Below are 14700 nucleotides of genomic sequence, written 5' to 3'. Positions count from 1 at the left end.
GGAACTGGAAATGGCATCTATTCCAGTTATGTGATAGAATAGGTGGATGATTATAGAAGTGAGCTTAGAAGTGAGCTTCAGCATTATTGGAACAGAACAATGTGACTACAATGCATTTTCATGACAATGACATGCCTACTCAGTCTGTATTTGTGATGAACATACCATATTCCCTCGTTCTTCTTCAAGTATCTACTCAATAGATCGCTCAAGTAACGTCATATTTTTATCATGGATGCTACCAGACTGTTTCTTTCAAGAACCTGAAGAATGGGGTGAACTTAGCCATAACTTGGTCCTTTCTGATAACTGAACACAGCACTGAAACAATTCCAATATCCTAATGTACACTACAGTTTGAGAATTGTTATATCTTTCTTTCCTGCCTTTGATTAATATAGTTAATTTCTTCTTTCTTTGCTAGTGCTGATTGTTTCAATCCATTGAACAAAGACAAGGAATTTAGCATTTGCTTGGCCAAGTGGAACCATCAGTGCCACCATCACTATTGGAACCATTGGCAAGAGCTGTGGCTGAATACAGACTACAGGCTTTAACCATCTACAATAGAACAGCTGATGGATACATTCAGTCCTTTTATTCTTCTAGGATGAACTATCTCCTATAACTCCATTATTTTGTGATCTGCTTTCAAAACACACAAATACTGATGAAGCTCTATTTTTGTGAAAGTGAAGTCTAAAGGAGGTGTCAGACTCAGAGGTTAGACATAAAGAAAAACTCTCCACTTCTTTCAGGGTTTCCTTTTAAACACTACTTTTTCAAGGGCTAATGTCTACAGTCTCACAGGTGTCAAGAAGAATACATTTCTTCTTCTTAAAAAGTATCTAGGTCTTCTGTGTTTAAGAGCCTTTGAAACCTATCCTCGCTGTCTGCATAAGAGCACCTCTGTTGTGAGGACCCAGAAAACCTTGTCACCATGGCATAAGCGTGAGGAAGGTGAGTGAGTCATCAGTGCAGAGACAGCTAAAAATTTCACCCTTTCTGTACCATGATGAAATTAGTAATGCTTTTGTTTGTGTACCTCTCTATTGTTTCCATGCAGAATAAAATCACAAAGTACAAATACCACTTCCCCTCTTCATACACACAAAGGACAGCTATCTGATACATACACTTGTCTCACTATATTATATTCATTTATACTAGAACTATGTTATGTATCAAAGTACCTTCAGCACTAGATAATTTTCCTGTATTATTTCAAATTTTCTTCCAGTTTGATCCAGGCCAGAAGAGAGAGATCAGCAGCACAACCATAAGGTTCCTTCCTGCCACATCCTAAGGAAATTGTTCTTCCATGGAATCAGGTTAAGTAGTGCCAGTTCCTGACACAGTTTTCAGTTAGTTCAAGAGCTCTTCAAAATGGCAAAGACCGCTGAAACATTCTCAGAGTCATCCAGGAGGTGTAATGGAATCCATTTCACATATTACACCTAGTACTGCATAGTAAATTCTCTACATCTATGAACAGAGGATTTTAAATCTACTGAGCACTTTTTCTGGCTCTCAAGAGTGAAACAAGTAGTGTGGAACTCAAGTTCTAAAAATGTGACTTGGGAGTATTTTTAGTACAGGCTTTTAACTGTTAACAAAGTCAGATTAAAGTCCAGAAGTTCAGGTTTCATTTTAAAGAAAAAACTGATTAGATGTTTTTGGGTGAAAAAGTCTTCTTAATGCACCTTCAACTGAGCATTGGCCATCCAGATTTTATTTGTGGACAGGCTGCCAGAAAAATGTAAGGATGCATTTAAAATAATTTTTTTTGAAAGACAGTTTATGACTGGCTCATGGTAGCAGATAATTCCAGGTTCTGTTAAACTAAGTGTTTACTATGGCAGAAAGGATGGTAAGAAGAAGATTGTCTGCATACAATTAATCTCAAAAATTCTAAATATCAATGTTCTTTTCAGTGAACATAGGATTAGACAGCCCCAAAATGAAACCTCAAGATGTTTGTCACAAGATCAGCTGAACAATTCAGGAAAGCATTTTAGTCTCAGAAGAGGCAGAGGAGAATCTACTTCTTGCTCTTCATGCTCTTCATGCTTCTTCCTCTTCCTCTTCTTCTTCTTGCTCTTCTACTTCATGCTCTTCTTCCCATGTTCTTGGACTACTCTTGATGATTGGAATTATTTTTTTCCTTCCCTTCCATGCCCAATCACTTCTAGGCCTTCCATATTTCTAAGAAATATCCACTGATTTGCAGAAAATATTTGTTTGTTACAAATCTTTTAGGAATATGTTTTATAGTTTTTTTCTTTGCCTAATCTTGACCCATATCTTTTCCTTCAGCATGCTTCCAGCATATTCATAAAATCAATGCCACCATTAGCAATAAATACATCTTGGGCGGCCAAGTCTTCATATGTAACAGTTGCTTTGTGAATCTGGCTAATGCAGAACAAATTAGCACATAGCCTCTACAATTTAAAGGCATGTTATCCAATTATTTTCTTCATGGCAACTGAACTCAAACTCAGTTCTTTTAGGAAAAAAATCATTATAGCATTTCTGAACCCAAACTGCTGCATCCTCCTCCATCATCCAGGAGGAGGCTTCAGTACTCATGCACATGACTTTGTGTATTTCCTGATAACATCAAGGAGCTATTGGGTCATGCCATTTTAGGCATGGAAGAAATCAGTAACTCTGCCGAAATAGACACAGATTAAATCTTTGTGAGTAGACTCCAACACAGATATCAAGCACCAATTGCTTATCTATTAGCTACCTGTAAATATTCAGCCAACTGTGTACACGGTGAGGGGGATGACCTGGACTAATCTGGATAAGTGTGGGATCCACTGCTTGTCAATAGTCACACACTTGAACTTACATAAATAAATACTCTGGATGATATATCAGGTTCACTTATCATTTCATTTTCCCAGAAGGATCCCTGTGGAGTCAGGGTAACACTACATATTCTAATTAGCCACCAAGAAGCACCCCCAAACTTTTCTGTAAATTGCTTTTTAACAGTTTCTTTCACAAATTTCTCAGTGGAATTCCAGAAAACTTGTCACCATATGTGCTTATACCATTTCTATGGCTTCTTCATTTTGAAAAAAAAAAAGTCATGGGTGTTTCTGTATTCCTTCAAAGATCAGTGAAATCCCAGCATGTTGCCAGGCCCCTCCATGTACTATTTTTCATGTAGTCAGGCTTACAGTGAAGCTCTGTCCCAAATTAATTTTGAAGGCTGTGTGTGATCTACCTTATTGACTTCTTGATTATTTTTTCACCTCCAGGCAAGGCCTCTAGCAGAAGGGGCTTTAACTTCAGCTACTCAAAGAAAGTTAATAATTTTAGATAAAATGCAAATTTCTGAGCTTCAGTATGGTTGGGTACTACAGAGCCCATAGTTTTTTCCCATTGTGCAACCAGACACCAGATTTCTCTCAGAGGAGGAGGAGCTGTGCAGTGATCTGGGTTGCTGTGCCCCTCAGTGGGCCTGGCTATTTCCTACACAGCTGGGAGATCTCTGCAGCAGAAGGGATGTCCTTGTACACAACATATTTTGGAGAAATACAATTACTGCAAGACATTGTCTTCTTTTTCTTCCAATTTACCAGAAGCAAGCTCCAAAGTGACTATACAAACTCTCAGAGAAGCTGATTTTAATCACTCATGACTCATTTATAACTATGAATTAAATTTTCCAACTTTACAGCATTTATTTTGATTGCATTTTATAATGACAGTTGCCATCCTAGTTACCAAACACTAATTTATGATATAGGTTAATTTTGTGTTATTAATGAACTATCAAAAAGGCACTGTGACTTATAGTACTGACATTTAGCAACTCACTAAAATATCTAGAGAAGAAGTAAGAACTTCAAGAGGTTCTTTTCCTTTCAGGAAAACAGAAAAGAACCACAGATAGAAAAGTGAATTTTGTAAGAATATTTCTTCTTTGTTCATCCTCATGTATTCCTTCATTTATGAATTTTAATTTTATATTATTTTCCATTCAATTAAAATACCTTAAACAAACATTTAACAGCATGTAGATTGTCTTTTGGGAACACTGTCCATCAGATTTTTCTCATTTCATGGCAACATTCAAGCAATTAAGGTTTTAATGAGGCTGATAATTTCCAGCCCAAATAATGTAATGAGTTTGACTATCTTCCAGAACAACTGTGGCACTAATTCAGGAATGCATTTAACCATATGCTTGAATTCATAATTGTGTTATTGGGCAGCAGCTGTGTGCCTCTTAAGTGAGGTGTAAAGCTCACACTTAACATTTTCTGAGCTCAGAGTGCACCATTGCACCATTGCTTTGCCTGTGTGAGAAGTACAAAGTACAATATTGCCATTTTCCCACATCGCATTCTGCTGTCTCAATGAATTTACTCATATCCACAAATCACTCAAATCCATTACTTATTTTCAGCTTTAAAATACCACTAAAGATTGCACAGTATTTCTCAAATGGGAGGTAAATTAGATTCTGTTACTTAACAGAATATGAAAAATTGAACTGTATTGGCACCTTGGACTGGGCTGTGCTGATGAGCATCAGGACTTCTAATTCTGTATCTGGGGTAAATTAGAACCCTTCATTTCCTCTTCTTTTCAGAAGGTGTCCTAGGATGACTTTAAGATACTTTTATCATCTGTTCTGTTTATGCTGGATATTAAGTTCTGCACCTGTAAGGCTGGTTCTGAGGGCAAGGCGGGGGTAAAAGAAGCGCGCAGTTTGTTTTCAGGAACTGCACTCACTCCGCCACATTCCTGCTCCTGGACTGTGCTGCCTGCAGCACGGACAGACAGCGGGACAGAGTTCTCCTTTTCGTTAGGTTTTAGCTAGCTGAGGCTGAGAAGTTCCCTGGACAGTGGCTTTTCTTTTTCTTGGAACTGTTCAAACCTGCTCTGGACTGAACACCCAGAAGAGCTCCGGGAGCTCACGCCTGTGGCACACCCGGGCCTGGGCCGTGGCATTTCCAGCTCAGGAGGGGCTGATAAAAGGGTGAGTGAGCCCAGCTGCAGCCCAGGAAAGGACTTTCTGAGTTTGCCATCTCCTCAGAACAGCGAGAGGTTTTATGTGCTTCAGAGATAAACACAAAACTACTTGAAATAAGAAAAACATTTTTTATTTGAATAGTGATTCCCTCTTTCATATTTATATGTTTATTTTAAATTTAACTATAAACACACAAAAAATTAAATTAGCTAGTTCAGTACCTTTTAAAATGGTAAATTAACTTTACTTTGCATGATTAAGAGAAGGATTAGAATGATTCTTAAACATTGTATTTTAAACAACCTAGGCCAAAATCATCCTTAAAGGAACTCAACAGAACTGAAATGATCAATGAACTAATTAACCCACTTGAATTTAACAGATAATTCAGTACAAATTAATATTACTCTGTAAATACTAACTTCAGGTCCTTAATAATTTATAGTTTGGTGTATCTTTTCCATAGTGATATAATTAGCATAGCTATGTGGGGATATATAGTAATTTTTGAAGACGTTTGATTGCAAGATATATTTTGAGTCTAGTTTGTGTGTCTCCCAAGAAGCATTATAAACTTTAGAAAGGGAAAGGCACTAAAAAATCTTTTACTGTTGGAAGTGTCAACTTTTTAAAAGCCTTTTGGGAAAATTTTATGCAGTCTTTGGCATTAATCTATATAAAGAACAAATTTGGGCTCCTAACTCAGGGATAAACTCCCTACATATAATTGCAAATTCTCCATAATACTACACTACATCATTGCTACATATAACTAATCCTGACACTCAGGCCTAACACTCTAATCTAACACTAATCCTAACACTCAGTTTTAGTCTTGTAGCGTACCTAAATCCAAGAACCAGTCCTAATTCAATACAGAATAAAATCCTCTGCTACCTGGTACCTGGTAGAAGCAGACTCCTAAGCATTCTCCTAAGTGCCTTTTAGGTCCCAAGAATTGCATCACGCACTGTATGTCAGAAAGGGTCACTCTCAGCTATAGTGAGAACTCAGCTTCTTTTTGCAGCTCCATCAGTAATCTTGAGTTTACCTTCTGCAAGACTAACCTTTGCTTTGGCTTAGCATTGGCTGAGAAAGCACTTACTGCAGAAGCTTGGTATGGCAAGGAAAGTTTAGGAGTCATGCTTCAAAACCTACTTTATCATCTATTTTCAAATTAAAAACATGTTTTACCTAGTATTCTATGATTCTAACATCTCTAGACTTAACAGTCCTTCCAGGTAGAAAATCTTAGTTATGAAAATTAGTTATTCTTCATTATTATCTAAAGATTCATTTTTATCTAGCTTTTTAAAATCACTAGCTTTCATTTCTCGTATTGCTGTAGATGTTTGTCAAACTATAAATCTTACGTGAGCCTTGATACATCATGAGGCCATCTTGGCACAGCAGCTAACTTAGCAGGGAAAGCACTGTTTCACATTATCCAAAGCATGGAAACCTGCTGGTTTGTATCAAAGAATGGTGGGATCATTGGAGTTGAAAGTGACCTCTATGTTTCACCTAATCCTCCTGCTCTGAGCATGGCCATTGTCAAAGCTCTCAGCATGGCTATTGTCAAAGGAAGGACAAGTTGCTCAGGGTCTTGTTCAGCTGAGGTTTAAAACTCCCTAAGGCTGGGCTTTTGCAGCTTCTCCAACTGGCCCTTTCCAACATCTAAATACTTAGAAAAATTTACTTATATCCATTTAGGTTTTTCTTTGCTGCAGCTTGTGACTGTTGCCTTTTGTCCTTTCTGTTGTGCACCTCCAAGGCAACACTTCCAGGTATCATCAGAGCTCCACTCAGGTAATCGACAGCAGCAGTTACACTCATCATCCTTCTCATCTCCAGGCTACACAAGGAGAGTTCTTCCTGCTTCTCTTGCTCATTATGTTCTAATCATCAGCTCCCTAATCATTCTAATGATCTTGCACTTGCGTGTCTCTGCAGCTGAATGTCTTTATAGCAGTGGTCCCAATGCAGTTCAAAGATGTGACCTGGGGGAAAAATCCCTTCTGGCTCTGCTACCACAAGCTGGAGTGTTGTGGTGCCTGGAGTAGTCTCATTCATGTTCAGCTTGCTGTCTGTCCAGGGCTCTGCTGCAGAGCTGCTGTCCAGCCCCTCAGACCCCCTCCTTTACCCATGTCTGGGGTCACCCACACCAAGTGCAGGCCTGGGCACTTGGAACCCGCAGTGAACCCTGCACTGAAACCCACAATGCTCCTGTTGGCCTGACACGGGGGCCTTTCTCAACACAGCAAATCAATGTGATAAAAGTCTTTATTGCTTATTGTCTCAAACCTGATCAGGTTTTTTTGGCGTCTGATTATAGCTTTTCACAGCATAACATAATGTGGTAAAGCAATAAACATCAGTATACAAAAGTTAGCTCCATTTGTTTTTTTTTTAATAAACCATATATTTTGTTTCTTTCAGAAGTCCAAATCATAGGCAGAATGTAGTGTAGGTCTTAATATCATCCTTGGCACAGCTTCCCAAACAGTCTGTGAACTTGATATAGTAAAAGAGTCTCTCAGGTTGCAGAAGCCAAGCCATAAGCATCTTCTTCACCATTGACTTATGTCCTCCCGCCAGCCCTTGGTGTTCCTAAAAAGCAGATACAACATGAGAATCTATATTACATTACTCTTCAAAACTTAGATATATATTTCACTACACAGTGAATCTTTGCACTTTACATTTATTTCATTCTTTATATTGTCTGAAACTGAATTTCTAATATTACCATTTTAGCTTATCTTTGTAAAGCTTTCTTAAAATATGCTGTTCATTTTACAGTTGCTTTCCAAAATAAGCTTCTTACAGACATTTGCTATCTAAATCTAATTAATTAAATTGAATCTTTTTCTGTAGTAAAAAAGACAAATAGGGCAAGAAATGCAAATACTAACACATATCACTTCTCCATCAAAGGCTTTTTCTCCCAGTATTCTTTCTGAGAAGATGTATTTGCAATGCAAATGAAAAATAGTTGATATACAAACAAATAGATGATATACAGCTTTATTTAACTCTCATTTTTTGATGTTTAAAACATTTCTAAATGTCCCTTCCTCTTTGCAGAGAAAGGCCTTTGAAACATAAGTATCTTATTTTAGAGCAGCAGAATTGTTCAGATTTTAACTGCTCAAGATTTTTCAGATTTTAACTATTCAAATTGTTCAGATTTTAACTACTCTATTTCATTTTTGATGTCAGTGGAATGCATATACTTTATTTACAGTCACGAAGAAAGAAATACTTTCATGATCTGTTTGTCATAGAAAGAAATACTTTCATAATCTGTCATATTGATGAATAGATCAGATATGTAAAAAAGTCTTACAGTGAAAAGCGACAGCTTCAGTTGTATAAGCAACATTATTGCTGCAGACTTTAGAATTGCAGAAGTTACCTAAATATATAGAACTATGACTACAGAAAAACAGTCTATCTTTTCAAAACTACTTGCTTAGAATAAAATAAAGTTAAAAATTAATTGGATTAAACTATGATGTAATGATATTTTTATGTTGCCACTGCTCCATACCAGTGTTATTACATAAAAGTGAATTCTGAGAACAATGTTGCATTCAAAGTCACATTATGGACAGGAAAGAAAACACCTTTTATGGAAGCCAAGAATTTATTACCAGTCCAATGAAAATCTCAATACTAATTAGAAAACAACAAACAGTTATTAAGATTTGTGTAGTCACAATAATACTTCCTGCTACAGTACACATCTGATCAATTCAGAATGACATTAATAATGGAGTCAGAACTGTTGTACAAAACCTTCCTAGTTATCTTGCTCTGCTCTTGGGCTCTGCTCTTGGGCTCTCCCATGGGCTTTCATGTTAGGTCCTGTGTTTGATGGCATCAGCACTCCTTGAGAAAAAGAGGGCTGCAGCAAGCCATCAGCACCTCATGCCCTTTGCCATGGCAAGTGTAGTGTTCATGATGGAGTTCCTTCTTTGCTGAAAGGAGGTGTACGATGTTGAAGGTTTCTTCCTCCCTACTATGAGAACCCTTGAAAAACTTGGGGCAGTTTTTCAAGACTGGTCCTATAAGCTCCTGCCTCATTGCCCTGCAACTCCATTTTACATCCAAATTTACTGTATATGGTGAGCTTTGCTCTTTCAGCCCTTTTAGCTTTGTCCAGCTCTCAAACTGCGCTTCCTTACCAACCATGGGTGATTTCTTTACAGCACTGGGATCCCCAGTAGGAGGACATCCCAAGCACTCTGTTTTCACCCTCTGCTCTCACACTTGATATCCTCTACTCCCATTCGCAACATCTCTGCTATCACACTGTGATGATGCTCCTCTGCACTGCACCATTCTGTGAGGGTCACAAATACATCATTATACACATAATAACCACTTGCTACTACTATCTGTACAAAAGCTCTAATTATCTCTCTTTTCCAGATGTTGGTGAGTATATATGTTCTATTTAAGAAGTGTGAACTTCTAACATCAACTCTAAAATTCTTCTTAAAGGGAAAATCTGATAATTTGGACACTTCAAGATGTAACTTGTAGGGACTTTGGTACTTCTGGACTCGGTACTTCAAATTCTGTTCTGACCAAAGTAACGCAATAAATGTGAAATGACTAAATCACAGCAGAGAGCTGAAGAATAGCTGGCACACAGTTATTATTAATAGTTCTCTGAATTCCCTTTGTTCTCTGTACTGTCTTAACACTGGAATTGTTCCTGCCTCAAAGAGATTAAATTAGGCTAAGGTTCAACATGTGGATTTTAAAGATAACTTCAGAGGATGGATAACAGAGAGAACACAGAAAACAAATAATGCTGGATAATTACTTCTATTGATAAAATCTGTGAATGGAGACAATGCAATGCAATACATCTAGATTTTACTAAAGGATTTGATATAATTTCTCACCAAATGATGTGTTGATTAAAAATTAACACTATACAAAATAAATGCTGCACATGCTAACAAGAATATGATTCAGAAAGTAATTCTAGAGAGCATCTATAATGTTGTATTTCAGGATCAGTTGTATTCAATATATTTATCCTTTACTAGGAAACTTCACTGACAAAACATAATGGAGACCATTAAAAGGAAAAGAAGTAGATCGAACAAGTGATTGGAATTTCATGGTAAACTGGGCTCCCTGGAGTAGCGGTGCAGTGTAGTTCAATGCAAACACATGCTTATAAGATGGAAAGATATGGATCATTCACTTAATATACAAAGCCCTGTTTTAGAAAGCAACATGTTGAACACAAAATTGGAGACAAGATGGATAGCAGCTTTAAACAGTTTATAGTGCTGTGGAACAGGAGATAAGTTGTAGCCCTGTTCCCAAGCACAGACTGGCCACAAGCAGCTTTTCAAGAGGCCTTAGGAAATACAGAACAGGAGTCTGAGTGTCTCAGGAGAATTAAATCAATGCACCTAAACCAGGAACATTTTTTCCCACTGGCAAACAATATTTTGTACACATGAGTTTAAATAATAAAAATGTTTAAGGGATTGGCTGCAAGACAATTTACAGCAAGGAAAACTACCCTTCCTTAGAACATATTGGCCACTGTCAACTCCTCTTTTAATCATCCCCCTTTTCATCATATAATCCACCTAGTCAGGAACCGAGTTGCTGTCCCAAAAGACAGAGCTTGGCTGGTGCTGCATCAGTTTACCATGTCACCACTCTGTGTTGGTTTGGAGAAGCCAGAAAGGCCCCTGTGCTCTAAGCTGAAGTTTGCAACTGCACTCGGCTGCTCAGCACCCCCTGGCCGCTGGGCTGGCTCACAGCTGCTCCTGCCAGCTGTGCTCTCTGCAACTTGTCCCCGCCAGCTGTTTTTGCTGCCTGCAGGCTGCTCCGCCATGCCTCTATAGGCAGAGCGGCTGCTCGGCACCCTCAGCTGCAGGCTGCTCCCATGTTTTGCTGGATCATTTCCCTTTGGATATTTCAGCTCTTAGGAAAGGTTCAGTGATGCGCAGGAATGTGGTAAAGTCATTGCCACAGAAAGAAGAGTCCCCAAATACTATCACTTAAAGATAAATTCAGTCACTCCTTGGGATTATTTTTGTCAACTCTTCCTACTTCAGCAATTTACCGTAGATTTGTAGGATTGTCCAGGATTTTCCTATCCCTATACCTTAGCAGATTTTAAGAGAAATGTTTTCAATATTACAAAATACCTATGAAATTTAAATATATTAAAGCCTCAAATGTTGTCTGTTGAAGTCAGTAGTTCCCACTGTTCCACAGGTGCCCAGAGTGGGTGCGCCCTACACCACAGCCTGCAACTCCCAAGGAAGGCCCACTGGTCCCTGAAGAGCTTACCTGAGCAGAAATAAAGCCTAGAAGTTAATGCATCCCAGTACTTGCATGTAACAGAACAAACAGCAAAAGCCTGCTTGTAAAAGCAACGCTTTAGATTGTGGTGGGGTTTTGAGGTTTGTTTTTTTTTTTTTTTTTTTTTGGTGGACTCTCTCTCTGCAAGAAATTGTTGTCATTCCTTGTTTTTCTCACAGCTTCAGCTACACAGTTTGAACATCCATCTTTTCCTGTCTGTAGCATTTACTGCAGTACAGAAGCAACAGGAAAAAAGCAAACTTGTTAGGCAACATCGGTAAGACTGATCACTTGCCTATTTTTGTCTGGTTGTCAGAACAAGATTAAGGAACCAGTTATCCCACAAGCTAACCTTTAATAGCAACCTGCAGTGCTACTATATATCGCTTAGCTGAGCCAGTTAGATGGTCATTGATGTCATACATATAGGATGCAAATATTTCCCAAATTTAATGCTTAATCTATTAGCCTTGCTCTTCACTTATTCTTCAGATAAATTTTAAAAACTCAATTTCAAAGAAAACTGAAAAAACAGTGATGACTCTAAAACTAGTCTAAGGGATTGTGTGGTAGGTTCTCCCAAGCTAAAAGAACCACAGTTTGAATGGGAAGGAGGAAAAGTTCTAAAACTACTGTTCTGTGACCAGCTGTGCTTTTCTGAACAGTGCTAATAGGAAAACCATAGCCCATTTTCATGTTTCCTAAGTCCATGCACACGCACAATTATTGTGTCCCTTCCTATCTGTTGACAAAACCCTTATAGGTTATGTGCGAATAGCATAAACAGCTTCATCCTTGCGGTTGGTTTTGCAGTGTTTCAGTTAACATTGCTTTTCTGCAGCACAATACATTTCATGCTGAAGGACAGTTTATGGAAAATGTGGGCCTCTCACCTGCTGTACAAACTGGCTTGCCTGGGGCCTTCTGGGCATCAATTCCTTGGAACCAAAGGACCATCTCAAGAAGGAACCCTCCCTCCTATACTTTCCTGGGGACTCATCTAGGGGAAAAAATTTCCCAGTGGCATTTGCTATTCAGTTCCAATATGTTGCCTGATGACCTGAATAGCTGCAATTTAGAATCAGTTGAAACTCCTTGGATGGAAACCTTTTTATCTGGTATTAAAGTCTACAGAGTAGATGTGCACGTGGGGATAGGTGTCTAGGCTCCTGCTGAGAGCTAGCAAATGCTAGCAGTGGAATCCAGGCTGGGGTAGACCCAGCCAGATGTAGGAGCCTGCTTCAGTGTGGGTGATGCCATCTGGAGGTGCCTGTCTCTACTGGTGGCAAGGGGCACCCCCACTCACGTCCAAGTCTGGGCTGCAGATACCACATTTAGACAGGAAGAATCTCACTCCATCTCTTTAATTTTTTGTGTTCAGTAAGTCCATAGCAATAATCCTGTAGCAATTTATAGTCATAAATGGTATAAAACAAACAGCAATAAGAAAAGGAACTGTAATATACTTGACTTGTTAAACATATGCAAGCATTGGTTGCATAGGAACTAGCATAAAACTCATTGTAATTGTGTCAGTTATAATAGCAACTACAGAGAATATAAATTTCATACTCTCTCTAAATTAGTATCTCCTGTTTTCTAGAGGTGGAAAAGAAGAAACCATGAAGAAAACATTTGCAGTTTAGAGGTGGATTGTGAGATCTACTTATAATAAGATAATTATTGCTTTTTAAGGTTCAGCAGAAGATTGCTTATTAAGCTTAATAATGGCTCTATTACAAACACAAAGCCAAATAATCAACAATTGTCCTGCCTCACAAGAATAACAATTAAAGGGTGTGATGATCTGGAGCACTAAAAGGAATAACAGCAAAGCAGATGAAAGTGAGAGAGAAACCACTCTGCTTGGAAACTGAGTATTGCAGAACGAAAGGCTATTAAAGAATATCTGAGGTAACCATAATACAGTAGAGAATATTTGCCAAGTCAGTGAGTATCATTAAATAAAAACTGAAGCCACATTTAAATGCATACTGCTTTTTTTTTCATAAAGCTACATTTCAGTAACTGCTGATGTGACCTCTGCACCTCAAAACAAAATATCACAACAGTATTATAGATGTAACATTAGGAGTTTGAGAGTTGATTCATTGTCCCATAAAAATTAGCAGTAGCAGGCTAAACTGATAATGCAGAAAGAGGAGCACTAGGAGTATTTTTACATTCTGCTGGTAGGGCTGGATTCACATTGTCCTTCCATATGTTAGACTGAAAGTTTTTCAAATTTCTGTTAAGAATGAGTTTTTGCAAGGGAAAAAGATACAGCATGTATCCGTTCTTTTCTGCCCTGATGTGTAAGGATTAGCTCAAACAAAAATAAAAACCCCAAATTTATCTATTTGTTTTTTTCTCATGTCTTTCTGTCCTTTCAGAAGTTTTATTAGTCTTTAGTGAATGCTTCAAACAGTTTTCAGACAGTTTTCTGTTGAACCAAACTGCTGGGCTTAATTCCACCTGTCTAATTTAGAAAGTAATACAGTGCAATAGGACCAAACTACTGGGAGAGACCAGGTGCTGAAGCACCAACAGCAACCCCATGCCCTTTATGGGTGACTTACTTCCATACAGCATGAATGCTCCTTGATGGCTGGGGTGCATTCCATGCAGTCTTAGACAGCCTGTTCTAGTTCAGCTGATGTGAAAAAGATTCACTTCACATGCCCCTAGACCCAAGAGGAGACAGTCAGGAGGTTCACTTCAAAAGCTTGCTGCTTGCTTGAACTACAATGCTATCACAGGAGCACCTTTGTCATATACACTACTTGCAGAAAAGTCAGTAGGAATTCTATGCACCACCCAAAATATGAAACTGAGTCCTCAGACAAATTAAAAACAAGAATGTATACAAATATTTTATCTAACAGTGGCTTCATAATCTCCTATAAAATCTTTAATAAAACATCCTGTTATTCCATATTTATTGCCAACTTGACATGAACATTTAATGTGCAAGTCTATTTTATGAATATATAAATAGCTACTTTTTAAGAACAGAATTCAAATGGCTATCTGCAAGTGAGAGAACGAAAGAGAAAGAAAGAAGAAAGAAAGAAAGAAAGAAAGAAAAAGAAAGAAAGAAAGAAAGAAAGAAAGAAAGAAAGAAAGAGAAAGAAAGAGAAAGAAAGAAAAAGAAAGAAAGGAAGAAAGAAAGGAAGAAGGAAAGGAAGAAAGAAAGGAAGAAAGGAAGAAAGGAAGAAAGGAAGAAAGGAAGAAAGGAAGGAAGAAAGGAAGAAAGGAAGAAAGGAAGAAAGGAAGAAAGGAAGAAAGGAAGAAAGAAAGGAAAGAAAGGAAAGAAAGGAAAGAAAGGAAAGAAAGGAAAGAAAGGAAAGAAA

The sequence above is a fragment of the Anomalospiza imberbis genome, chromosome 5, assembly GCF_031753505.1.
Source record: "Anomalospiza imberbis isolate Cuckoo-Finch-1a 21T00152 chromosome 5, ASM3175350v1, whole genome shotgun sequence".
Classification (NCBI taxonomy): Eukaryota; Metazoa; Chordata; class Aves; order Passeriformes; family Viduidae; genus Anomalospiza; species Anomalospiza imberbis.
Note: the sequence above shows the minus strand (reverse complement) of the source record.